Raw genomic sequence first — 24908 nt, forward strand, 5'->3', positions numbered from 1 at the left:
TCTTTGATGAATTTGGAATCAATTTTTGCTTATCAGAAGTTTGATGGATTATTTTTATTCTCCACAGAGTATTTTCAGTATGAATCTTTAATATTTTACAGTATGCGAAACGTGCTGAAGTGCCCGCTGCACAAAAAAGATTCACTCTCTAAAATATTGAAATATATTAATAATCAGAGAAAAACGTAACTATAATTTATATATTTTTATGTAAATCGTAATATCCATTTATTATCCGTTATATAATTTTGAGAAAAACCTTTTATTACACCTTTTAACGAAGACGAAATCTGCGGCTTATTGTTAGAAACTCACCGAACGACAATATAAATCGCCCAGTTTACATAGTGAAACGTACTCTCTGATTCGCCGATTTTTAACGGGGAAACTGCCGGGATCAGCGGTCGGAAACCGAGCACCGGAAACCGTGAATCCGGAAGCGCAAATGCAACATCGGTTCGCGCGTGAGCTTGCACGCTAATTGAAAGCCCACGTTCGTACTCGCGCTCGCGCGCGACCTAAACCGCATCGAGTTAAAAGTTAAACAAATGTCGAATTTAATTTGACCATGCATCAAAGCTGTTGTACACAGGATGTCGGAAAATTGACGGAAGATAGACGTGCTTCCTATGAGCTTTCGAATTTCGTTCACGAAGATAACAATAACAACCATCGAAACTTCGCTAAAAAAATTCCAATTTTTATATCTTGTTTTTAAAAAAAAAAAGCAAAAAAAATTATTTGTAATTTTAAATATCTCTTAGCGCTTACGAAACCTTTCGTCTAAAATAATAAAAGGAAGAAGTAAAAAGAAAAAAAAATGAATAAAATATATATAATTACTTCTTTAATCCTTCTCGTATCTTCTTTGACAGTTTCTGGTGTATGTGAATTTCTGAACTTCGCAGCAATTCCAATTGTCTCCTCGAAAATAAATTCCCCGCGAAGTCCTCCCACTCTTGGAGTACCATCGCGAGTTTTCTTCTTCGAAGGATTCGGTTACGACGCTCTGGATGTTATCGATCGTCTCAAAATAATGTCCTTTCGGGTGATTCCTCGGTCTACCGAGGAGGAAAGAAGTTACCGTTTGGCGACGAAGGCGACGAAGAAGAGTACAGTGTGGGAGCACTGAAGTGTTTTTGGTGTGGTCGAAAACTCTCGCGCAAGATGCATTGTCCCGATGCAAAACCGTCAGTGTGATACCGACGTGTTCTTTTCAATCCAATTCCTTTGCAGAGGATCAACAATTTTCACGAACGCTCAAGAGGATGTTATTTTGGCTGACAACGACGACAGAATACTGCAACCGAAGAATATCGCGGAAAAAGATTCCACAGGCATCCCATAACAATAATATTAGATATATATTGAATAAAAATCTTCCCATTACGCAATATCTCTCTTCGTAGGATATACAAACTGAAAAAAAAAAAAAAACAGTTTATGTAGTACTATATGATTTTTTATTATCTCCATATTATCGATTTTCCACGAGAATAATACTCGCGAAATACGCCGGCGAATAAATTTTAATTACGCCGTCTACGCGTAGGTATTCGCGAAATTTCAACCCCGGACTCGCGTTCGCGTAACGCGTTTTGTAACCCTTTTAATTCCGCTTCGGCGCGCTACATTTTGGTCGGGATGGGTCAGCCCTCGAGCGAGATTTAATCGTTCGATTTATCGTCTCGCAGCGAGAAATAATTCGGATTTGTCGGACTACCCCGGGGAGGGAGTGGTCGTCCGCCGGCATCGACCGTGCGAATCCAACGCCGACGAATATATCGCGAAAATGAAATTCCGGTTCGCTTTTATTGCCTCATGTCATTTGATTGCACCGATCTCATCGGGCGGCCGGTTTATTATTGACGGTACAAATTTTCGCGAAAGTTAACTGTTTCGCCGCCGCGAGACTTGCCCGTTCGCCGTTCGGTGTTCCAATATCGTCATGGGGGATGAAAACGGGATGCAAGTGGGTCAAATGTGGATATCGTCCACTTTAACGACCACTGCCCACTTAATTGCGCGTGAAATATTGCCATTAACCTTTAGCCTTTTAACTGCGGCATGAAAAAAAATGCTTCCTTCAACTTTATCGATAAACAATATCGTAATGTGTCGCAGGTAATCGGATTAAAGCAATTATTGATTACGGTAAAGTCCATTTTAGACGATCTATATATAATTCGCGACAGAATTCAGAACGGGATTTCATTTATGATTTTATGTGCCATGCATTATGATTTGCGCGTGTATACACTCTGATATATGCGTTCTACGCTTGCATTTCGATTCTGCGAATGTGTTCTGCTTCATGCGGCGCGCATAAAATTGTAAATGAATAAAATTCTGTCGCAAGTCACAGATGATTTAAAATTGGTGCACTAATTTTTAAAAAGCAAAAAAAATAAGAACGTTAAATTTTTTAAAACAATTTTAAAGACAGCAATTTCGATGGCAACTTCTCGTGCGAGTTATCGGTGCCGCTATAATAAAGTAATGCGATAGAGTACATGCTCGATAATGTATGCTAATTCGTTAAATTATCATAATTAATAAATTATGTTAATTCTATTGCTCGTGATTAATCGTGATTTGATAATCGTTAATCCAATATTAAATAGGGCAAATTACGTATTGCCAGTTCGCGTGCGTAACCAACGAGCAATTTTTCTCGTCTGCAATGTATCATAATTCAAGACGACTACCCTACGTATTGGAGAATTATTATCCGTTGGGATATCCCGTATCCTGAAACGGCGCCCAAATGAAGTTAAGCCACGCGATCTCGCCGCAAACGTAACCGATCGATTTTCTTCGCGGCGAAACAGAAGATCAAGTCTCGTAGTTTCATCCTCGTCTGAGTCCAGAGAACCATTTTAGACGATCCATTATTCCCGACAGAATTCGTAATGGAACTCTACGTACAAGATGTATTCCAGAACCAAAAGCGTACAATCCGAATTTACGGTGGATAATAATAATGATAATTTTTCACACATTATTATATTTGCGATGTAGTGTGTAAAAGAATACTGGATGGAATTTTAAAAATTCTGGGAGTTTAACCAACTTATTTATCCTGAAAAATTCTACTTTCGTGATAGTTCAATGTCCTTTGTAGCAGTTTAATAATTAAGGAATTTTACAGTCTCTCCCAATAATAATAAATAAAACTAATGTGTATTGTAGTCTTAAAGTTTTAACTTTTAATATTGAAAAATAATGGAAAGTTTCAATAGAGAGATCTGAGACACCAATATACAGTTGTAGCACAAAGCAGCTCTTACGTAAAGATCCTTTTTAATTTCTACAAGTTCGCAAACCGCTGTGGAGACGGTCAAATCGTCAATTTTATATAAAAGCTATCCAATTCAGTTTGTCGGTCACGTACTAAAAATAGATTTTTTATAACGAACCCGTCGTTTGCATCGCGATCGTTCTCAATTTATATCGAATGCCCGCGGGCAATGGTTCGTAACGAATTTTTAAACGGCTTTTTAAATAACCTACGTATATTGCATTTCACCATGTTTCGCCCCATTACTCCGACTGAGAACATAATTTATCAGCAGATGTCAAAGCGTCACGGTAGTTGTATTCTTGGAGCGATATCGATAACTAGATACAGTTGCGATACATATTTCCATCACACATATATATATATATATATATATATATATATATATCTATTATATCGTTTATTTCGATTCGTAATTTCATTCTGTTAGTTTAATATAGACATATATACGTGTGTGTGCTAAATCATATTATATATTAAATTATTTTAGTTATCCATGTAAAGATTAAATTGATTAGTTCCAGATTAATATTTTGTTAAAGTCCTGCAAATTGAAAAGCAGATGACGTTTCACTAATTATTTGCGGCTTCAAAGTTTAATCCTCGGAAATCGCTTACTTTCATATCTTCAATGGCTTACAACTCGGAAACTATCAGTTTCTCGACCGTTTTTCGCCAATAAAAACCGCAAGAGATAACGCTATCTATCTCTCTAATCACTCTCCAGCGATTCTAGGACACCCTGTACCTATTTGCATTTAAAAATCCTCGCTGCAACGGATTAAGACAAGCGTTAAATAACGGGAGGTGAAAGATGTACGGGGAACTCTTTCCAATTTTGAGCCGATTACCGGACTCCGTATCTCAAGTCTTAAAGTTCCGCGCGATAAGGAAAACAGGAAGCACCTAATGCAATTTCCTGCTGAAAGTAGCGTTCGCGCGGTTAAAGAAAATCGATAACCCTCAGAAATATCTATCGAGAAATATCTCTCGTATCGCGCTTTTCGGCGCTTCAGGATATTAGAAACGTGCGTGGATTGCGACGAGAGCCGGAAATGGCCAGCGGGCTCTCGATACTTGGATCAAGAATGCTCCGAAACCGAGAAGCAGCCGAGAGAGAAGGAGGGGAAACAGATTTAATCCCCTTGCATCTATATAGCTGCAGGCTTTCGCAGACTCCGTTTGAAACGGCAACTTCCCGAGCTTGGAAGAGCTTGGGAAACATTTGGTCGAATAAATATTTACAGAACATCATGTACTTATATCGACGTGCTTAAACCAGTAATTGTCCTTGCTTGATTACTTGTGTTAACGATCGCAAATAATAGAGATAATAGTAAATGACAAAAGAAGATAGAAAGTGAAGTCAAATAATATCTTATTGCTAAATCAAATTCTTCAAAAATGATAGCTTCTGCCTTTCGTCTACTAATCTTCAAAATCTTCCTTTTGCGAAAATTCAATCTCTTCGGTTCGTGGCGGATTTCTTATGGGGATGCAATATATAGAAGTAACTTCGCGAAAATATACTTGTTGTCGACAAGTTGATTTGTATTTCGTCCAGAGTGCCCGTGGGAAACGATGATTTCGCATTTCACGACCGTAAATTTCTTTTACCGGCGCATCGACCAGAGAGTGCACGCGCTATTCTTTCTTTCGCTGGTCTTTTACTACGTCTTTTTGCTTTTGCTTTTGTCGGTGTATCGCGCGCGCGCGCGAGATGTAACCTACATACAGCGAGAAGCGAGCGATAAAATACGTAGTGCGTATTGCATCTCCATAACATATCGAGAGAGGCGAGAGAGACGCGCAAGAGAAACGAGGATGGAGGCTGCACACGCGGGGTCTCCAATATGTCCGATAAGTTTTCACCGCATTTAATATATTCTGGCGCGATCCTTTAAACAGACGAATGCCTGTCGTAACAGTTCCCACTTTTACTAGTTTTTATTACAATTGAAACACGGAAATTGAATTCAATTTATATGCGCCGTCGAGAAAGTGGGACGATGTAGTCTCGAAGTGCAAATAGCGGGCAAATCATTAGGATTTCCCATTTCGTACGGTTCTGTTCTTTTTTTTTCTTTAAATAACTCACCAAAACTACGTTCTAAAAAATGTGCAATTGCGTGACTTTTTCAAAAAATTTTGTCTAATAAATGGATTTTAATTCTGTAAGCAGAACGATGAATTTTTTTGTATCTGAAATTCGAATGAAAAACGACGGAGGACTTATGCATCGGTTACTATCGACGTACTGTCGTATATATCCATGCGGGATCATATATCCACAAGAGGATAGGTCGATATTTTCCACGCGACCTTTCGGCCCGGAAAACAGTCAAAAATATATAGAAACGACCCCAAATCCTCACCGGAGAATGGGAAGCAAAAGAATGGGCACGAGTTGGGAAGCCGCGATTCCAAGCTTTGCCGGAGCACTCAATTTTTCAATACCGCCAGCGAGAAATATGCGCTCCTCCCATTCGTATTTGTATTTGAATTCGCTCCCTTTTTGTTGTCGTTTGCGAACGTTTTTATACGCGAGACAGTCCCTCTATTGGCGAATAAACAGAATATCATCGAAAAGAGGGCAAAGTAATTAGAGAACCATTCGCATCCGAAGCTACAACTGCGTTCGAAACGGGAGCGCTTTTGTAAAATCGGCTTTAAAAGTAAGAAGAAAAGCGTAAAGCTGACAGAAATGAAAAATATGCACGTAATGTGCTTTACGCTTTACTTTTCCAATCCGCTTTCCATATCCGCTCCCTCGCGACAAAAATGACGAAACCAATGATAAATATCGCGATAATGGAATATTTCGTCAATTACTCTTCAGTTTAACATAAATTTAATCCGACTGTAGGAGTCGTATATTATTAATTAACTGTGAATTCGGTTAATTTATATAAAATTTCGTCGCATATTAAGATATTTCAGAAAGGCTTGATTGATCTTTCCGCCAGGGAAAAGATCGCAGTTTTTAATTAAATCTGTGTAAACAAAAGTGAATACAAGGGATTAGAAATCGCTGGTATATGCATTATAATACTGATCCCGGTTGTATTTAATGCTAACGACATTATAACGATTATATAATAACGACGCGATTCCTCTTGCGAGTTTATAGTGAAAGAAATGGAAAATCGATACTATCGCGAAACAGCCAGGAACCTCTCGCCGTTTGTGAACGGGAAAGCGAGAAAAGGAAGATCGGCTGCACGCAGCTGATAATATTCAGATACTTACGTCGTTTCTTCTTGTCGACTCCACAGTAGAAACGTATATATCGTTCTGTGAAAATGAAAGAAATCCTTTCCTTTTAACTTTTAGCTTTTCAAATAACTTCTTGCAAAAAAAAATGATAATAGAGGAAGTGTTAATTGGAATTTAATTATGTAACATTTTAGACTTTCAGCTGCGTTTCTGTTATTCACTGCAGCAAAAGCGAGTTCATTAATTAACAATCTGCGAACAGAGACATTACAATCATCCTGCGTAATCCACATAGGCTTCTACGTATTTGCAGCTAAGTCTTGGAGACTAACGTTACGGTTTACGGATCGGTTACACTTCGATGTTCGCGCGAGTTACAATCCCCACATAGTACACGATATTCGACTGAATCTCTGGGATCCCAATTTATGGGACATCCGGGGATCTCATGCGGGAGATAGCATTATCTTCCACGACTTTTTCGCTAAGGCTTACTCCAAAGAATCCGTAGTTTGAAGGGACATTCAATGATTTGAGGATAACTCGCGCGCTGTGGTTTTCTGCTCGAAGTTAATAAAATCGTGTTAATAAAATCCGCGATACCACTGTGGCAATCAGTTGGATTTTTGCCGAGGAAAAAATCGCCTCCGAATGTGTATCGGGAGGAGAGCAAAAAATCTGCGACCATTAAAACGTGCGTTGGTGCGGCGACGATATCCCAGAAGTGCCGATAATGCCGCGGTCGTCGTTTCTCGTTTAACACCTGGAGAGAGAGATTCAGGGATTGAGAAGATACGGAAATGCGTCGCGACGCAAAATCCCTTAATCGCCTTTTTCTTCCACGCGCATCTGCGCGTAATCGAGCGTGAATTAAACGCGAAGAATAGTTTGGTCCTCGCGCGCGCTACGTTCGCTCGTTTTTAACGAGAAGTATTTTCGGCGCACAGTGGCTTAGTCGATCACGTTTTCAATTGTAACAAGAGAGGAAGAGAGAAACGCGCGGAACGAGAGGCGATATCAAAGCGATAGCAAACGAGAATCGGCTTAAGTGCTCGCAGCACTTTTTTAATTGTGTCGAGCTATCAAACGCATCCTGTTATTCGTTATTTTTATTTCATAAAAGAGCCCGAAAGTCTTAACAAATGGAAATATTTGGAAGTACGACACATACACAGAACAATAACTTAATTTATTAAATATAATTTAAGATTTTCCTTATAACAATTTTTACAATTACAAAACTGCTTTATATCTGCTTCATCTGGTACAAGATGCGAGAACAGCTGATACAATCACAAGCTAATACGATCCTCCCTCCCTCTTCCTCCCGTCGTCGTTTCCCATTGGGAAGAGGCGCCTATTCGTCTTGCCATGCGATGCAATACGATAGACAGTCATCGATTTTGGATCTATCCAGAGATCAACCGCGTGCTTTATGGCACGTCGCAGGATTCTCGCGGGGGATATCCGGCGCACGTGTGTCGGGAATAGTCGCCATAAATAGGGATTTCCGTCGTTGGATCGGTCTCTCGCCGGAAGGTAAAGTTATCCTTTTGTTGCTTCTATCGTGATTTCTCTCGTGAGTAATGTGCCGAATTGTTTATCGGTTCTGTCTTACGAAATAATAGATTGGTCACCTAATAATTTAGCAGCACTCGACACAGAAATTGTCGTTCGTATCTTATTTACGGTGTATTTTCGATATAAGATCAAAATGTTGCTAAGAAAAGCTCAAGTGAGACCTTTGTGTGCCCCAGTTAATAAAAATTAGCGTAAAAATGATAGTTATATTAAAACTTCATATTTAACAGTAATGTACATTTTATTACTAACAATAAGTAAATATGATAGTTCTCGAAGCAATTAATGCTGTAAAAGTTCGTAAATATGAATATAAAAATAACAATTAATAATAATACATATAATTTTCATATAAAAATACAATATTATTGAGAATATTACATTGTTACTTGAAATAATATTATTTAATAATACTGTCTAAAAAAACTTTTAAAGAATGGAGATCGAGATAAGATTACGCATCGTACTGAATTGTTATACAAAAATCAACATATTCACTGTTCCACGTGAGTCATAAAATTTTCCTTCTGTGCACAATGAATATGTTAAGCGAAACGATAGTCAGAACGACGGAACATTTTCTACAATATCACATCGTGTATGTCATATTCCGATCAGTAGTCACGCGTTTTATCAACTTATCGATCCGAATGCGATCAAACGAAGGACGAAACAAGGGCACGAATGACGTTTTAAGGAGGGCAACGGCACCGTTCGTCGATGAATAATTCATCCGTTGATTTGCACGACTCAGTGGAAATGTCGGATTCGATTTCGACATCGGTTCCGTCGCTCCCCGGTGGCGTCGATCGGCGCGCTTAAAATGAGCTTCCACTCGCCGCGCTCATAATTCGTTCGCGATGAATAAATGACACAGGGTGTGCCTGTCGCCTAAAGTTGCCAGGCGACGTTTTAACTGCAGGCGCCGGCGACAAATTGGAATCGATTTTTCCTTGGCAGTTTCCTCGTCGATATCACTGGCCCAACGATTTTATTATAACGTTGAAAAATAATACGAAATGCTATATATAACGTTTGAAAGAAAAATATTTAAATTGTAAATATCTAGCAATCAATTTAATTTTCCTTCTTTTTCTTTCTGTCTCTCTCTCTCTTGATCTCTACAGTTTTTTTCTTGGAGAATGCTGCAGTTGCAGAGAAGCACGTTATTAACTTGGGATACCCGATATGTACGGCTTCGGCGACACGATAAGCATACCGGAAATTAGAATTCTAATTTCCGTTTGATCAAAACGCGCGAATCCCACAAGTGTACTCATCTCGCGTGTCAATGCGCGCTGCGTATATTTCGACGCGGATATTCATGCGCTCGCGATATGACGCGATATTTCATGCGCGCGATACGAGCGCTCTTATGGAGTTTTAACGCATCGTGAGTTAATTAGATCCTGAAGAGCCGGGCGTCGCGCCGCCCGGCTCTGTGTGACGTGGATTTTTGCGCCCTCGAGGTATTCGCGCCTCCCTTCCGCCGAATTATTTATCGCCCTCCATTTATTTCCGCAAATACGCCGACAAATATAAATCGAGAGCTGAAGAAGCCGTTCCGATGTTTTAATGTCGCAACACTCCAGTTTTTTTAACGATTCTATTTCTAGTTTCGCGCAATATTCCGTAATTGATAATTTATTTAGGGGGAAATTTACCGTGAAGAAACAGGGTTAGCGAATAAATGTAAATTCACTTGGTTAATGAGCTCAACAGGTGCGTGGAGAATGAACATCGACCGGAGATTGAAGCCTTTTAACTTCGCGGTTGCTTGACAACAGCGCGCGCGTTCGCTCCTATCGATGAAATCCATTTTTAATCGGATTATCGCGTGTCTTCCTATCCTTCCGGTCGTGAGTTCAAATCGCTTTGTATCGCGAATGAAGGAAGCGAAAGAGAAATGAGGAAGACCGGAAGGTGGACTTGGTGGATTAAGCGCGAAACTAGCACGGGCGAGACCAAAACGGAGGAATCTTCCAATCCCTTTCCAGAGGAAATGAGAATCGTGGAAGTGAGAAGACAAGGGAAGAAGATGTGCTTTTGTGCTCTTTGAGCGAAAGAGAATCTCATTGGAAACGAGCGTCTCGACGAAAATACGTTTGACATAAGAAGATGGGAGATCCTTCTTCTTCAAGTTATTGCCTTGACGATTTCACAAGTTCTCATTCTCTCTTCGTACCGCGATTAACGCGAGTAGAATTGCAGCGACGCTTAACAATAAGGAAATACATGTGTCACAAATGTTTAATTTCGAAAATAGATGCCTTTAGTACAAAATAGGAATCTTTATTCCATAGATGAAGAATTTTATTTAAAATTTATACCTTTCGTTTTCTTTGAGAGGAGATATGAATGTTAAACTCTTTCAGGACGTAATATGATTTTTTCAGCGTTATAATAATTAATCTGATTGGTCGCCACATCAACCATTTTGATCACACGCTGCTTATCGATCTTAATCCTAAATCCTCTAGAAAAATGTTATAAAAATAAAAATATCCAAATTAAATAAAAACGCAATGAAAACGAATTAAAAAAAAAAGAGACATATTCTTCATTAAAGTAAAGAGAGAATGTATCAATGTATTTTCGGATAGCAATTCCGCAAATCGATATTATGTCTTGGGAGTTAATCCAAAACTAGTTCGCTTAACCGGGTAACTTTTTGGTCACACTCACCCCATCTCGCCCAATTTGACCGCTGGTCTTGGATTGGTCCTGGAATAGTTGGTAATCGCAAGACAACGGCAAACAACGGCAATCCCGTCGTCGAGAAGCGGCGCAACCTGCCGAGAGATTTAATTGGCCGTTAAACGATCGTTCGCTCGAGCCCACGAGCAGACCAGGACGGCTCTCACTCTTCGTTCAATTAACACTAATTACCCGTAGCCGTGGTAATAACCGATATATATATATATATATATATATATCGAAAGACGAAAGGACGCGCGGGATAATAGTTGCTGATAAATCGATAAGCCATAAGACGACGCAGAATATGAATACAAAAAGAACGTTAACGTTAATCTCGCAAATTTTCATCTTGGATGAATAAATGATATGATTTTAACTGATGTGGAAATTTTCCACCTTAAATTTTTAGCAAAGCTTTAAAACGTCCCGCACGATATCGAGAAATCGTGCTATTCCGATGCGAAATATAATTTTCTCGCAACGATCGTAAACGGATATTGGATCTTACCGAAAGAGAGAGAGATACAGTTTTGAAACACGACCGCGTTGAGTGCGTTATTGCGTTTCGGTACAAACAAACCAGTCTGTTTGGTCGAACCCGATCAAATGCTGCTGTGACCAATTAACAAACGTTGCGCGCACAACGTGGTATTCTCGGATTGTGAACAATGTCGAAATAATTAGTATAGCGAACGCGCCGTGTCGCGGAGAACAAATGTATATATTAGAAACAAGATGAATTAAATCTCTTTGTCCATATCTATATAGTCAGCGATTACATATATCTAAACGCTGACACATATTTATATTACGGGAAATAGAGCGATAGTTTCTTTTTTTTTTTCATAATGCACGTACTCATATTGTTTCTGTAATTTTTGCGTACAGACCATCTTGCGCTTTATATTTATTTACTAACTTTGGTAGTGACACAGCCAGAGATACGCATTGAAAGGACATTTCTCTTGCACAATAGCTTTTCAGCAGGTAATTAATATACGGGTAGCGTTGTGTCACAGGACAAACGCGTTCGTTAGAAAACGAGACCCTTTCAATCCTTTTAAATGAGACCATTATGGCTTAATGAATACAAACGCAAACATAAATTTTATGGAAGCTGTATGAAAGAGCGCGTAAAATAACTAGGGTATATATATGATCTAGAATGAAAAAGTATGTATGTGCTCTTAATAATAGTGTCGTCAGAGAATTGATTTTTGCATGTATGCATAAGTATTGTCATTTTCTAACAATTTGTTTTACGTGATATGCACATGCAAAAGTTAAATCCTTTGATGGCTATTATTAAATAAGCATACTTATACATATATAATATAACAGATGATAAATGTTTCGTATTTATTATCTAAAAAGATTTCAGTTTTTTAAATACTTTTCAAAATTTGTTATGCGCTCGTAAGATACCAGACGTCGCTTCATATCTCTTTTATAATAGCTCTTTTTTTAACCGAGTAACATTGCAGTAGATCGTTTATACGCTATGGGTTATAAGTTAGCGGAAAGTGCTGTTTCGAGGATCGAATGCATTCCACTACGATGGATGCAAGGGATGAAGAAGAAGTGGAAGAGGGGAGGAGGAAGATGCGGGAAAGGCAGACGGCTTATTAAATTCTCTAGTGAAATACATACAGCAAAGCGAATACGGCTACTCTCCCCAGGCTCGAGTTAATAACTCTCTCTTATACACGGTGTCCTAGATCTTAGTGAAGCCACTTTTCATCTCCGAATTCTTTGACCAATCTGAAGTTGATCTTTCCTCGGAGCGGAAACGTCGAGAGAGAGGTTATTATTCATCGTAAGTTTGTAATTTTTTTTTATCTAATAATTTGAATTTTTTAATTAATTGCAACTCGTTCCATATTAACTGTTATCATCTTTCGCTAAGAGTGTCTTCTTGATATTAAATTCGACTGAACGCTATTATTTATATAAATGTTATTAATAATGTAATAAATTATTTAGTAATATTAAATATTTGATTGGTTATTAATTTATAATTCTAACAGTTTATGTCTTACTACAAAAATAAAAGGTACATATTCTAACGAGATTTCAAAAACATTATTTTTCGACACTAAAATATGTAATAAATATTTTAGCAAATATTTTAAACACTTAAATATTTATTTAAAAGTACTCGGACAGATTTTTCAGGCAGAGTTTATCAGTTCAAAGTTAACGTTTCTCGTTAGCAAGTTTCTTAATGGAATTTAACATGCTCGACAAAGAAAGCCCTGCTCCCAAAGGCATTAAACGTAATTGAAAGAAAATGCGTTCCGCTCGTATGTTGTCGTTTCATCCGTTTTTGCACACTACATGCGCCATAAGAAGCACAAGATTTACACTCCATTTAAAAAAAGCTTTGCTAGAGCACAGGAATATCATGCTGTACCGATAAGAGCGGCAACGGTGGCCTCCTAAAAGCTGTTTGCACGCCCTGGATATACGTGAAGGGCTAAAAGTATCTATGTAAACCGGATGAAGCTGAAAAGTGCGCCGTAAAAAGGCATGTATACAGGGTGTCCCGGAGAACATACCAGATATTCCCTTAACCATACCGTATTTGGACAATTTGGAGTAGACTTTCTTGAAAAATCAATGTTTCAACAGCAACCGGATAACCACGCCGGAGAATCCTTTCCTCGGAGAATATCCCGCCGTCATCGCGACGGTACAAAATTGAGGGAGATGCGCGATCTTAACGAACGGAATTAAGCTACGTCAGCATTTGACCTTTTTAATTTATCTATTAATTAATCTTTATTTAGGCGTGCGTCGCGTAAGGATAATTTTAGTAGCCGAGCATTTAGTAGCAAATATATGTATACGTATAGATGTGTAGAAATAATCTTCTTTCTCTTATTTCGCACCGTAACATATCCCACGGGTATGCATAATGAAAACTTTTGCGAATTTTAATAACATGCGCTTGTCCATGTCATTGTTAATGAAAGCACCTAAAAGACAAAAACAAAACATGACAGGTAAACATTAACTGTTTTCGCAGTTCATCGGTTCCTGGGCTGTTCAACTCTTTCTCGGGAAAGCGGAAAAAGTCAGAGTATTTTTCTTTGACTGGAAATATCAACAAAAAGTTGAATTTTAACTAATATTTTATGATCTTTGTATTTTTAACTAACTTGTGTAATAAAATACATAAATATAAAATTATTTTTAAATATGTACTATTTCATAATAAATATAACGTAATATAATACACACGCTTACTCACGAAATATCGATCAAACGTTTCACCTTAAAATCTTTTCTACCACAAGTTTTTTAATAATTCACAAGAAGAAAGAAGAAAGAAGAGAATAAAATATAAACCATATAAAAAAAAGCTTTCGCTAGTTGGCGTAAAAAGGTACATAAATAATATATTTTCAGTACATACGTAAATAAGTTTTAGAAATTTTCGAAGCACTTAACCTTACGGATCATCGTCTTTAACGTTGATAAAACAATCATTATCTACTTATAGGCAATAAAGATAAAGATTATTCTTAGCATCTGGAAACATGATGAGAATCCGGATTTTGGTTTCAGTTTGAAGATATTTCATGTGTTCAGGCTATCCACGTGTATCCACAAATTTACAATGCGGCCGTTCCGTTATCCTCGGGGGAAATTACACTCGCGGCGGTACGATAAACTTCGAGCCAGACGCTAATTATTACTCGGAAAGGCAATCTATCCGCCCGTGTAAAAGTCGTATCGATTACCGCGTTAGATGTACCAAAGTTCTCGGTATCCCGTCCTGGTACATGGGAACAGGAGCCCCTCTCTATCTCATTTAAGTGAAAAAAAAACTCGCGCGAGACACATTCGATCGATCCGGCGGACTGTGGAAATATGATAACGCTAATTGATCGTAAATGTTTAATTAAGTGCTTAATTCAATATCGAATTATTCGCGCAAGCGCGCAAAAAGGAGAAACTTATTTCGAGAAATTTATATATGTATAGAGTATCTATTAGTTATTGATTTACATACTCGATGTGTACGTCGTACTTAAGAGACGATGCGAAAAATAAAGGAAAAGAGCGATAAATCCGAGCACGCGTGTAACGTTGCTCCTCCCAGGTCGAGTTTCCTACTTTGTCTTTAAGAAGCTTTTGAAAACTTTTGTGCAACGTTCCGAAAATCGTGAACTTTCGATAGTTATCGCGGAGCCTCTTCGCGTCTAGTGCGTGCAAGCGCACGTTAAAGATAATTTGCGAGAGCATCGTACCGCCTGAACGGCGATAATGAAAATGATTTATCCGACGCAGCTGGAGCCGTAATAGTTGCTGCCGTGCGGCGACGCGACGGTTGCTGGATGTAACGCTAGATTACAGCAACGTATTTCCCAAAAGACACGCGGTATACACCAACGCGGGCAGCCATTCCTCCGGGGAAATACGGATTGAATTGTTGATGTTGAGTAATACCCAACGACGCGCTGTTATCGAAAAGCGATAGCAACGATGCACAGTAAAACGGCTAATCTCATAGACTTCAGATGTGGATACGCGATGTAGCAACGCATTTGGTTGTTTTTTTCCCTCTCCTTTTTTCGGCTCCGGTGATTAATTTAGTTTTTCTCTCTCTTTGCGAAGCTCTCCGCAAACCGCACCGATAGTCCGTTCGGCCTTTTAAAATTTAATCCCCGTTTATCCCTTTGTGCGGAACAACAATAAAATCGAATCGTGAAAAATCGATTTGCTAAGTCAATTCAGAGTCAATTCGATATCATCCAGATTATTAATTGAAAATTATCAATATTATAATTGATTAATTCTTTACAGGCTGCGTGTAATAATGCCAAAATAAAGCAGGAATGAAAATGTAATTAAGATAACCGAAACAATGTTGTGCACACGGATCGGTGTCGCGACCTCATCCCCTTAGAATGCAATGAACGGATCGATTGTCGCAGGAGAGAAATGGAATCGCACGAATTATTTCCCCGACCACGTACCACCGGGATTGGATGCTAATGTATTTGAGCTTCTTATTAGGGGAAAAGCTTCACGATTCAATTAGCGTCGAGTTTGCCGTCGTGTCTATCCGCGTGATGAATTCGCGGAGAGCGCGCGGAGCTGCGAGGGGGCGATTTCGCGCACCACTTAGGTTCTTCGTCAAGTATTTCGGCAATTAAATGAAAAATTCGCCGTCGAAGTAGCGAATGATCGGGCATCTCTGTTAGATTAAACTTTTCTGTCGAAAAAATCGGTCGATGACGAGACGCGCGACGCTGTGTGTTACATTCGGCGACCCCTGTGGCGGTCACATTGGCTTGATCATACCGCAGTTTTTAACGCTTTTATCGCGATGCCCGCGCCATTTGTCGATTATTAATTCCGAGCTCGAAGCCACCGCGCGCCGCGCCGGCGGCGACGACGATGTCGTAACTAAATTAATTACGCAAGTGTTTGTTTCGCCGCGTGCGATTACAATGTTCCGGCGCGGACGTCGTTGAAAACGAACGAGAAATGAGAAACGAGAACGCCGATGTAACGCCACCGGTAACGCCGCGCAAAGTTACGCGGGACTTACCACTTTCCGGTTGCGTTTGCATTGTAATGAAAGTAGTACCCCCGCGAGCCAGGGATTGAAACTGTTGTAATTTCTCCCGACAAGCGGGCGAGTGCACGTCTTTCAAGTGAAAATGAAAATACCGCCGTAAGGTTTATTTTCTCGTACATTTGCATGACGTCGATAATTAAACCCCATCGAAATCGTACACCTGCAGTTTCGATTCCCGCCGCTGCGATATATCGGACTATTGCACACGTGAAATATCGCATTACGAAAGTATCAGTTTCCCGGTACGCTCTTATAAAGAATACCTCTCTCTCAATAATCATATATTACAAATCACGTGAGCGACGTAACGCAAGCCTTTTGCAAATTGTACCGCAGCTTTTGCGAAACGCAGCTTTAGCGATTTTTTTTACAAGTCGTAATAAATTAATTTCAGCTATATAATAATCCTCTGAAATTTTTTAAGTAAAAGTTAATTACGATTTTGTGTTAAAAACAGAGAGTTTGTGGTATAAATTATTATATCTAGAAAAAATATTGATGCAAACAAAAATGGATATTATTCGTAAATACAAATCTGATGGCTTGTTATTTCAAAATACATGAGAAATATTATTATTATTAAATACATTGCTAAATTTTTCTATATATCTTATTTGCTTCAAAAATTATTTGAAAATTGTAAATATAAAAACAGCAAATAAATTTAAAAAATAATAAAAATTGAAATGTAATCGACAATAATCAGCAAACAATAAATAGACATTTTAGAAATTCTTCTCACGAGAGAGAGAGACAGAGAGAGAGAGAGAGAGAGAGAGAGAGAGAGAGAGAGAGAGAGAGAGAGACACTATTATATCAATAAGTTCCAAAACTTGGCCTTTCAACTTCAATTTCGTGCAACTCGTCACGTCGCGTCGCGTCGCGAATTTTTCAACGAGTTCATCCAGCAATTTCGTTACGGCGTAGTTCGTCTAACGAAAAAGTTACTCTCAAAGTTACAGCTTTACAGCGTGAAATTGCGGCGTCGCCGTTGTTTCCAGTCCCCGCACGGCGCGGCGGGCGGAAAAGAAAGGAAAAAAAATAGAGGAAACAAAACAAAAACAAAAAAAATTTGTACGCTGCCCTTTTCTTTCCCTTACCACGCGTGTCATCGACCAAACGAACGGCTGTCGATAATCTTTCCCCGTCCTTTGGGACACGTTCCAGCCCGTTTTTGTCAGGGCGCGTCGCTCGAAAGTCCGATAATCCAATTTGCGGCCGCCGCGATTTCCGTCCACGCGAACCTACGTCGTCGGTTATGTACGCGAGGACACGCTAATGCTTCCGCGCCGGGGTTTTACATCGTACATGTTAATGAACAATCTCGTTACGAATTCAGTTCCGCAGTGCGTCCCCCCGCGTGCAGGACCCGATAATAATAGCCCAACGGGAAATTCTCGCATTGCCAGACCCCGTAGAACCCCACGGCTTCGGCGTAATTAATACGGTCAGAATTAATACAGTTAAAAATCGAATCAGAGTCTCTACGTGTGGTATTTTGGCCGCCAAGGCGAAACAAAACAGCTGGCGAGAGCGAAATTTCTAGCAGAGGATTTCGAGCGAGGAAAGGAGCGGTTGACAAAAGCTGGATTAAAGCGAGAAAGCTCGGCGAGTACTCGCGGCGCATTCGAAACGCTAAGACAATGCGAGGAACGCTAAGACACCGAGAGAGGGGAAGAAGTCAGGTGAGGAGGGAAATTTTCTCTCGACATCTCTAAATAGCTTCCTTCCGTGTTAGCCGTGCGCGCGTGCGAATATAACTTTCCGCTCTCGCGTTAGTAGTAACGCGGGGAGGAGGAGGGGAGGGAACGAATGTTCGCCGCTTCCCGAATGCAGCGATAAAGGCGGCACGAATATTCCCGGATCTCCCGCAATTTTCCAGAAGAATGCCGCTGGCCCCCCCCTCCTCCTCCCTACCAACCCTCTCGCACCGATGCGAATCGGATTTCGCACACCGGGATTTCCTCCCTCTTCCCTACGGAAACTTATTCGCGCGCGTGTATTACCTCCTTCGAATAGATTGGTAGTGGCGGTCTCCGCTGTCTTCTCGGACCGCACACGACAATTTGCGCGGATATACAATTTCTTTCCACTTTCCTATAGCTCTTCGCATTCTACACTTTTCTTTCACTTTCTATACGCCCCTCTTCTTTTTCCTTCGTTTGTTCCTTTCGTTATATCTTTCATTTCTTCTCCATCTCTTTTGAGATTCGCGATTCTGATGAGGCATGAGTACGTAATATGGATTATACAAATTGATATTGTACAGGCAGAATGCTCTGTAAAAACGTTTCTACTATTTGATACACCAAGAAGCACCGTGCTAAGGAATTATTAGGTGACTGGATAAAATCTTAATGTTACATGATGGGTCGACGCCGCAAAATGGAGAATGCCTCACGGTAAGTACCCCATAAAATAGTCACTACGAAAATACAAGAAGATGTAACAGAATTCTCTCTCTCTCTCTTTCTCTCTCTCTTTCTACCTCGTTATTTTTTATGATTTTAAATGAAAAAAATTATCCGTTTCTCGAAACCCTTTGAGTCTCTACACGTTTTTAAATAGAATAATGTAATGTATTTTTAACACAGATTTTTTAAATATAATAATTTTCATTATTCTGCGTTTCTTTTTTCTCGTATTTTCTATCCTTTACTAATTATTTTACACAGTGAGTTATCTTTTATTCTATTCCACCAGAGCACGTTAACAAAGTAATTTAATTTCTGCATTTTATAACGATTTGCATGCATGTATATTACGAGCTAGCAGTTAATAACGTACAATTGTTTATAACTTAATTCTTGAACGTATTTCTTTTTTCGGTGTAAATTTGCAGATAAATAACAAAGTAATTTGGACGTTTTCCAAGTCGTCTCAGATAATAGTATATAACAGATAAATATTTGACGAAGATCACTAATTCAGGCAATACTAATATTATTGTTTCAGTATATAGCAGGATAAGCTATAGTAAATTGGGGATCAAAGTTGGCGAAAATGTAATCGAGTTAATAAAGTGTTGAGCATGATTACCAAATAATGAAATTAGCGATTAATGGTGATTAGATAATAGGATCGAAAGAGAATCGGTAAATAATAAATACTTTTGGATGAAAAACAAAACGATGTGTTAAGGTCTACACTCTACATGAATAAAATATATGTCCAATTAAAAATCACCTATTTTATATCCCAGAGAAAGGAATTTCACATCTATCATCATCATTTATAATTACGTAAATCTACATTAAATTAACGTTACCGTTGTAATATAAGAATATAATACACGTAAAAAACATAAAAAAATATACACGAAATTAACGTGAAATAAAAATATATATATAGGCATACTAAATATCTAGAGTGAGAAGTGTGTATGTAACGCAATCGTTACATCGACGATTTACAATAACGGTTATCTACGCGAAATTTTGCGCATACATTTTTCTCGGTTATCGCAAAAACGCTGGCCGACGGGATAAAATATCGAAGTACGCGCGTTATCTTGCACGCCACCATTAATGCACCGCGCGGTCTCGTAAATATTCCGACAAAACTTTGCGCTCCCATACGAAAATGGGGAATTATTATACGAGCATGTGGGACTATCCCCGCCCCCCTCCGCAGGCACGCCTGGATCAAAAGCTTTTTCTCCAAGAGACAATAACGGCGTAGACGCCGTTTCGATCTCCGCGTTATACTTACTTAAAAAATGTATCGCGTTTAATCTTTATAACATCAAGAAGTTTTAACGCAAACAATTTGCATAAAATTTTATATCGAAGTTTGCGTTTTAAAGTTTATTAACTCGCCCAAAGCGTTCCACGGATAAAATTTTTCAATGTACGGATTTTCAGAGGAAACATTCTTAATATCTGCACAACGGGAGAGTTCCATTCCTTCGGAAGGAATTTTAAAGCTAGATTATCCAATGCTTCGAGAGCTCGATATTTATAAGGGCCAAGGTGGAAGCGCGCGGGTTAAAATTTCGAAGGAATCTGTGAATGTTTAGAGGGAAGTTAACCCCCCTTGCAGTCCTGTATTGAGGGTGCACTCGACACTGTGATTTACGAGAAGCCTGTATTTTTCCCAACGCTCGAAACGGTGAATGATTACACCCGGCAAACTACATTGCTCGAATGTTTATAGAGTACTCCAAATGGCGAAGATCGATCATTGTGTCAGACTATTGTTGCGTAACACTGGTCAACTTAAAATAAAGACAAAATATTTAACATTCATCCATCAATCGGAATTATCGCTTGCGTATGAATGTCGATTCCGAAAGTTTTACGGAACGCTGTTATAGAATAAACGTCTTCCGATAATCAAACATTGCATCATGATTCTCTTGTAAAATTAAATTTTTCTTTGTAATTTTTCAAGTTATAACACTTTTATAAGTTTTAATATAAAAGTTAACAAATTCATATATTTATTAATAGAATGTTAGTATGTCTCGTAATATAAATTTTATATTTAGAAACAGTCGTATTAATACGAAAAATAAATATTAGTTAACAAAATTTAATACCTATCATTGAAAGGATGTTTTTAAATTTTTATTTGTCTTCCTTTTACATTTTTAGATTTAATCAAAATTAAAGATTATAAAAATAGCTTCTTGTTTTGGAAAAAAATGCAAAAAACATTATTAGTTTTTTAATTACATATAGTCTATGCCCTGTGTAGAAAATTAATTACCCGCGCGAGGACCACTGAAGATAAAATCAACGATATTTTTCTTTCTACAATGACCAAATAATTCCAATTGATTTGATTGGCCGGATTGTGGACCACCACGAAAACGGTGCCATTAACGCATCGACTATATTTCCGTCACAATGATCATAACGATAATGGGGAGGTCGAATTTGGCAATTACGAGGCGCGAAGTACGTCGATCATAGTTGCCGACGGCAAACTTCCTAATTGAACGGCGCTCGTTAAACTTACTCGCATCTGCCGCGCGGTGCATCCGCTAATTAACGGTGGCCTGGTATTTTTCGAGCTCGACTCACCCGGCGAAGTTAGAATTTCCTCCTCCGCGTTAAATACTACGAGCTAAGATCGAATTTCATAATTGGCCGGAGGTTTCTCGTATCCCTCTCTTCCTCCCCTCTCTTCTCTCCACGTTTTTCATCTGTCCGAGATAATAACCATTCCGTAAATTGGAAAGAGGGATGTCGTCGCGATGCAAATCGCGACCGCAAGAGGAGCGAGAGATATTGTTTTTCCGGAACAAACAGAGATTGAGTATCGGAATAATAGCGAGTCTCCATAACGATGTTGCATCAACAATTCATTCTTACAAACTTGAAACGCTAAAGTACAATACGTACAGAATAATGAGAAAATCGATGCTGAAATTAATTAGTTGTTATTTTAACCGAATGGACAAAATTAATTAAACAGAGTTTCTGCTGTAGAAAAAAAACACCTCTCATTCCTAGCAGATAATGCACGTAATGCAAGAGGAATATTTAGTTTCGGCAACTTTTCCCAGTTGTCACCCTACATGTAACTGAAAGTATGTCCAAACTCTTGGTTACCGACGTTAAATGTCAGATACCAAATTCGTTACAAGTAACTGTGGACGCTGGCGGAAACTCGAGTAACTGCTCGAGTATTCGAAATGCAAACGAGACCAATCTGCGCGAGTCACGGGGAAAATGTGGTCGTGCATCCCGCTGTCCGCGTTTGCGCCGGCGATGTAATTAAAATGTCAACGTTACCGCGCGGCAGGCGTACCTACTAGGCGCGCCGTTTACTCGGTTTCGTCGCTGTATGTACGCATTACGTTGTAGCATACGGTGTGTGCATGGGCTTTTACGGTTTGTTTCCTTAAGTCGACGGAAAGCTCGCGACGACGGGCGCCAACAAACGTCGCGCTGCGCCGCGCGTCGAGGCTCCGCGCCAGCGCGTCGAAAAGAAAACAGACTACGTAGAGTTCTCTACCTCTCGAGAGCGACTTACTTAGCCCGGTTTCAACGCGTCACGGAGCACGACTGATACGACCGCGCGAATACTCTCGACACGGGAAATTAGTTGCAAAACCACGCGATATTTCAGCTGTAATTTGCGAACAAAAATTGCGGAAAAAGTCACATGTGACCTGCTCCTTTCATTTTAACGATTTTAATGTTGAAATATCCTTTTTGTAAATTTGAAATCATTATAGGACCCCACGGTGGCAGACGATGTGTCCTTGTGTAAATAATCTTTTCCCATCGGATAAAATTTTTTTGTGTTATACCTAATGTAAAATACTTTCTTGAGATTATAAAAGACGTATGACTAAAATTGGAATTTCACTTTCCTTTATATCAACACGTATATGTTTTAAGAAAATGTTCTTCTACAAACGTATATTTAAGTTTGAGGATCGTGAAATAATCGTTAAAAGTTAAGAAAAATAATATAGACTTTTTTTGTGTTATACCTAATGTAAAATATACTTTCTTGAGATTATAAAAGATATGACTAAAACTGGAATTTCATTTTTCTTTATATCAACATATACCTGTTTTTAGAAAATGTTTTTCTACGAACGTATATTTAAGTTTGAGGATCGTGAAATAATCGTCGAAAAGTTAAGAAAAATAAAAATCAAGGACGAACATATGGTCTAAAAAGGTTAAGGAGAATGGAAAATATTTTTTCTGGACAGAATGTAAGGTGAAGTTTTATACAGGGTTCTTATCTCCGTCCTCTAGTCCTGTCCGAAGGGGGAATTTTCTAAAAAGAATCTGAAGAATTCACAAAGATAGTGTCTACTGATTTCCCAGGGGGAGTAATCTCTCTCTTCCGCCTTTCTTCTTTTCTAGAAGAGCCACTTCTGTTCCTGCTTCTTGTGAATCTCTCGGAATTGAAAGGCGACTATTGTCATTAAGACCAAAGCTCGATCGATTTTCAAATAGAAACAGAGCAATCGAGTTCGAAAACTGTTTTTAAAAAATCGTTTGTCCTTAAGTAATCATAGTAGAACTGATCTTCGAACGATTAGACAATTCTAAAAATGTAATTTTTACAGGGCATTACACGCAATTCAACTTACGAGTGACTCAAATTCTAATATTTTTCGTATATTGTATATTTTTAACGAGATCTTTTGATGAGATCTTTTGATCTCTTGTTTATTTCGATTTCGACGAGTCGCAGTATTTTTAGGATTGTTAGATCATAATTTGCACCCAATCGAGCGTCTATCTCTCCCATGAAATTATCTAGGTCGTTATTGCCTCGAGTCAGAAAACGAGCGATTCGTTAGATCAAGATTGAAGAATTTGTTAGGGCGTACGCTTCAGTGATCGCGAGGGGGCAATCTATGGCGACATAGCCGCGGTTATTTGTATGCAAAATACCAGGTCGTTGGCACGGCCAGCCACCGTCGTCCTCGGGGATTGTCATCGCCGGTCGTCGGTCTAAAGCTTGTCTCGGACAAGCGAAGCGAGCAACGTGTCTCCACGAGTTCTTCTTCCCGTGCAAAGCCGCTGGGATAACTTCCGGACAACGCGCGCCATTGTTTCGCGTCGGAGAACTTGGCCGAATGAAGTGGTAGTCTACACAGAGAGAACCTTGTTGGGAGAGATGAGTCAGGGAGTGACATAGCGGTCATGATTAAGAGGAAACAAAGGTGCACCCAAATGGCTATCTCTTCCCATCTTTTCATAAAACTGGAGACCGTCGCTATTGAACATGGGTTACACTCTCCTTTTTTTGCAAATTACATACTTTCATAAAACATTTGTATGAATTATGAGAAAGCCGCAGGTGAATGGGGGGATTCATGTGCAGAAGTCTTTCGCATGCTACGTCTGTTTTTGTACGCCATGATATATATATTCTTATATCACTCGTATTATACATATATACGTTGGAAAAAAAATTAAAATTAAAATAATATCAAATATGTAATCTTGCTAAAGTGCAGAACAATAAAAAGGCAAAGCATGAGAATGGAGATTTCATTTCCTTTCCAATGGAATTGCTGATCTAAAATGAAGAAAAATCGTGTAATTCTAGTGACTCGTAAAGGTGTTCTGATTTTCCTCGATTTTTCTAGAGAGAGAGACAAATTTCTTAATTTTTTCCGATTTTCCAGAAGAGTGACAATCCCGACGCGAACGGCGAAGAAGAAAAAGAAACGTTTTCCCGTTTTACACTCTGTATTTCGAGTAGAACAATATCGCTCCGAAGCGAGGCGGAAGAAGTAAGTCAGAGCAATCCGGAACAAACGGTAAAAATACCCCGTTTCCAAAAGCATAGGAAGAAACAAGGGTGGAACTTTGCGCGCGAGTACCTACTGATACAGCAAATGCATCGACCCGAGAGGAGTTTATCGCCCGTGGGAAATTCGCAGACGCGTCCCCGAAAAAATACCTACGGTAAAACCGTAACCGGAAAGGCAAAGGGAGCAAAACATTTTCCGGGAGGAGCTACGACGAGGTAAAAAGCTCAGCGCAGTCGCGAAAGACAATACGACTGAATCCGGAAAGGAGAGACGAGTAT

General features: G+C 39.1%; 1 protein-coding gene across 4 annotated transcripts in view; it reads right to left on the reverse strand.

Moving 5' to 3' along the window:
- Positions 1-24908, reverse strand: part of LOC105454120 (protein-tyrosine sulfotransferase) — a 71966-nt gene that overhangs the window by 10020 nt on the left and 37038 nt on the right. Inside the window, exons 3-4 of one of the 4 annotated variants that reach the window (XM_011696496.1) lie at positions 10784-10890; positions 844-1419 (exon numbers count right to left, since the gene is read on the reverse strand). The exons of 1 other annotated variant lie outside the window; for it this stretch is intronic. The gene's annotated coding sequence lies outside the window, so the exon portion shown is untranslated. The remainder of the gene's footprint in view (positions 1-843; positions 1420-10783; positions 10891-24908) is intronic. 2 more of the 4 variants (XM_011696498.1, XM_011696495.1) reach the window with 2 other exon arrangements.

This window comes from Wasmannia auropunctata, unplaced genomic scaffold, assembly GCF_000956235.1.
Source record: "Wasmannia auropunctata unplaced genomic scaffold, wasmannia.A_1.0 LD335988.1, whole genome shotgun sequence".
Lineage (NCBI taxonomy): Eukaryota > Metazoa > Arthropoda > Insecta > Hymenoptera > Formicidae > Wasmannia > Wasmannia auropunctata.